Genomic DNA, 4,022 nt, shown 5'->3' on the forward strand with positions numbered 1-4,022 from the left:
TCGGGAATTAAGGCATGTAAAATATGTCAACTTTTCAAATGCCCTGAAAATGCCTATGGGATAAATGTCGTTATCTCCATTTTCTGTGAAGGTAAAACTACTGACCCCACCCACCGTGGCTGTACAGCCCACCCAGACATGTGGTCTAACCAGAATCCTGAGTGGGGAGTCCAACCAGCCACACAACCCCGACCGTTTCTTCTCTCGCCCGCTACCTCCTGTGTGCAATCGAAGGAACGGAGATCGAGAGGGGCAAATTCATTCCTCAACATCACACAGCTATGTACTGTCTGGGCCAGACTGATTCTCAGGCCTAGACTGCTTTGCCGGGACACAGGACCTAAAGCAACTGTGCAACCCCCCCCCACCGTTCATGAGTTTGCCCGACTGTGAAATGGGGCTGAAAGGAGAACCTATCTCCTAAGGTTGTTGTAAGGGCTGAACGACATATCAGGGGAGGCTTTAAAAGCATTGCTCTGTTGCTATCTTGACTCCCACCGCTAAACCTAGCTGTCAGAGGACTTCTCATTTTCTCTTTTCCGTCCCCTGGGGCATGGAAAACACCCAACGTTCGTGGATTTGTTTTACAGTTTCTGGTTGTACTTCGAGGACGGTTCTCTCCATACCCAGAATATAAAAACTGAAACGGGATTCGACTTCAGTTCGAGAGCCTCTCCCTCGTTCCAAACATCTTCGTGCACAGAGAGAGGGGACGCTGACCTTGAGAGCACACGGAGAGGAGATCCTATTTCAGAGGAAGCAGTAAAATGTGTAATATATGTTAGTAATTAGAGAAACTGCTTCGTTGTCTTCTCAGGTTTAATGGCTTCTCAAAGGCTGTGAATAAGTTAAGGGAGTTTTTAATATTCCTCTGAAATATGAATCCACGTACAACCTTGTATTACATAATTAAAAATGTCTTCGATCTGAAGGTCTTAGATTTATCCTAGCAAATTAAGTGTTGAACATCGGATCTCTAGGTTTTATTCATAATGCAAACAAGTAAAGGCAAAGCAATGCCCACTTTAGGGGTGGTGCGCGACCCGGAGGGAGGACTGTCACATATCCTCACCTGTCATCTGAGAAGGGAGGCTGATTGGTACCATGAGAGTGAACCCGAACTCTGTTCATCTGAGAACGGGTGTGACGGCTTAGATGTCAGGGTCAAAGTACACAGCCAAAGACTCAAACGGATCCATAACGCAGAAGACGGGGGACTCAGCAAAGACACCGCTTTGTTTTGTCATCACATCCCACGAACTTGAATCCACGGCTCTAACGTTTCCCCAGAAAAAGATGTAACACTCTTCAAAATAGAGTAATACTACGTCGTAGAGAAGACAAGCTAAATGCGTGCGTCCGGGAGATGACCGGTGGTGCCCTCCTCTGCGGGCAGAACACTGACCCGTCGGGTCCCTGCGCCAGCAATGCCCGCGGTCACCAGGCTTCCCGCGTGCGAGTGACATGACGCTTGTGCGGTTTCAGTCCACTCCCGGCCACCGAGGGCAGACGGCAGCTATTCAGACTTTTCGCCCTGTGCGTCTTTACGTGGAGGTTGAAACTCCATGGCAAAGATAATTAAAAAACGCTTGATCTCAATGACTCGTCTTTCACTCCACGGATTATACAGAGGCTCTAAATCGCACAGCTGGCCTGGAAGAGAGGACCTCCCTTCAAAGTGTGTGAAGTCAATGAGACAGGCCCGGCGTCATTATCTTCTGTCACTTTGCTGTGGCTGCGAAAGGGCTATTACACGTGAAAATACTTTGAAAATGAGGAATGTCATCAATACGTTTGTTGTGTTTTTATTCCTTAAGTGGGTCGTGCCCGTGGCACGGTGTTACGAAAAGAAAGAGGAGGTTATCAGTAAAATAAGTGAATCAAGTAGGGAAGGAAAGATTTGTTGGAAAGGCTGGGTTTTTATCTGGGATTGATAAAAGGATGCTGTTAATACTGAAAGAAAATCTCATTATCACAGCACAAGTCTGCATGTGGTTCATTTACTATAGTAAGATGTCACTTGTCATTTACACTGATGTGTCGTGCCAATGACGTGTTCAGGTGTGAAGGTGCTGTGATATTGAAGGGATGAGTCTAAAAAACAGCTTTGTACAGTTGAGGGGAAAAAAAGGCCATGGAGATGCCAGGGATCGAACCTGGGGCCTTATACGTGCAAAGCACACGCTCTACCGCTGAGCTACATCCCCAGCTCTGAGGAGGACCTGACAGGGAGATGAATTGGTACAGTTGTTGCTTTTAGAAAGCTGGACAGTTGATCTCTATCTAGGGGATTCAATAGCACCGGATTCCTATAGTCTGAGGTTCCAGTCACAGAACATTCTTAAGCATTCCTCATGGAACGTTTTGCACCATTAACGTAGAATAGTCCTGCTGCTTTGTAACTCAGCATCGCTCTAGCTTCCCAAGCCTTATTTATAGACATGAGGAAGCACCAGTTCCCTTCAAAATTCACCTTATTTCCGTGGTCTCCTACTCATCGATCCAAGAAAATATTTTAATTCTATTCCACCACGTCCCTGGTCCTTCTATAGGGGAAGGGAAAATAACTTTCTCCTCTCCTCCTCTGGGTTCTATGCCTGAGGACTTGGAAATTAGACCAACAAAAGGTGGACTAACGAGAGAAAAACAGAGTTGATTAATTCCCTCCCACACTCCCTCCCACCCCCCTACCTGCACCCTCCCATGCAGGAGGAAGAACCCCAGTGAGGAGTAAGTAACTCAAAGGGGTGGTTAGAACTCAAGAGCAATCAATCAGGAGAGAAGCGACAGGACAAGGGAAGAGGAGATTAGTTTTACAGGTATAAACTGGGGAAAGTAAATGCCAGAGAAACCAGTGGAAGATAAGGGCTTTCTAGAAAGGTTAGAGGATGGGGCACCTGGGTGGCTCAGTCAGCTAAGCATCTGACTTTGGCTCAGGTCATGGTCTCAGAGTTATGGGTTTGAGCCCCATGTCAGGCTCCACACAATGTGGATCCTGCTTGGGATTCTTTCTCTGCCCCTCCCCCATTTAATCTCACTCTCTGTCTCTGTCTCTCTCTCTCTCAAAATAAATATTTAAAGCTAAAAAAATGAAGGACTGGATGTATAATCTTCTTAGTGCAGTTGTATCCAGGGACAGGGTTAGAATTCCCTTCCTGGTACTGTGTGGGCTGGGGGCATCACAACAGTAATTTAGGCAAACAGGGGAGGCCAGGGACTTCCTCCTTCCTCTGCTTTTCCTCTGTTGCCTTCATCTCAAAATAATCCATGCGCCAGAGTGCCTGTTTTAGGCTGGTATATTCTGAACCACTTTCACGTCCTTCCTTCCTGGGGTAAAGGTCGGAATAGGGGGTCTTGTTGCAGAGAAGGAAAAAAATAAAGAAGGGGTTTACTTGTTGCCATAACAATCCTTCCCTCAGGACGGGGAAAGGGCATTCTGGCTCTAACAGTCCATCGCAGTGGCCAGAAGACACAGCCTTGCTCTCGATGCAGTATGTTCTAGGAGACAGAAGTCCAAAATGTGGAAAACTACCAGCCCTTGATTTTCACTGGCTATGATGATAAAGACGTAATAGCTGTTTGATAAATAACGTTTCCACAATGAAAGCACGAAAAGAAATACCGGAGGTGAACGAAAGAGCTATTCGTTGGTTTCATCTACTTGTACCACAACCCATAATGCTGAATGCAGCATATCCCTTGATAGGATTATTAGCATAGGGCTCTCTAAATATTTGATGAGCTCATTGGAGCCTTACAGAAAATCTAATTTCCGGGTTATCACTAACAGCATATACTGGCTCTCACACTGGTTCCCTTCGCTAAGATGCAAACTTTAAAGCACACCCTTGCTCTCTCTTAGCAAATTTGGACATTCTTGGCCAAGAGAAGATCAGATGCTAAGAACAATAAACACATTTATGAGCCCACCCAACGGTGTAGGATACACTTACCTACGTCAGTGAAACTAATAGGAGGCAAGGTCCAAACAATTACCAAGAGAAACAACAAACAAACAAAAA

General features: G+C 46.0%; 1 non-coding gene across 1 annotated transcript; it reads right to left on the reverse strand.

The window, feature by feature from the left end:
* Nucleotides 1–2,135: 2,135 nt before the first annotated feature.
* On the reverse strand, nucleotides 2,136–2,207 carry TRNAA-UGC. The gene has a single exon. It is a non-coding gene; the product is annotated as a tRNA-Ala (tRNA).
* Between the last annotated feature and the right edge of the window lie 1,815 nt (nucleotides 2,208–4,022).

The sequence above is a fragment of the Panthera leo genome, chromosome D3 (assembly GCF_018350215.1).
Source record: "Panthera leo isolate Ple1 chromosome D3, P.leo_Ple1_pat1.1, whole genome shotgun sequence".
Lineage (NCBI taxonomy): Eukaryota > Metazoa > Chordata > Mammalia > Carnivora > Felidae > Panthera > Panthera leo.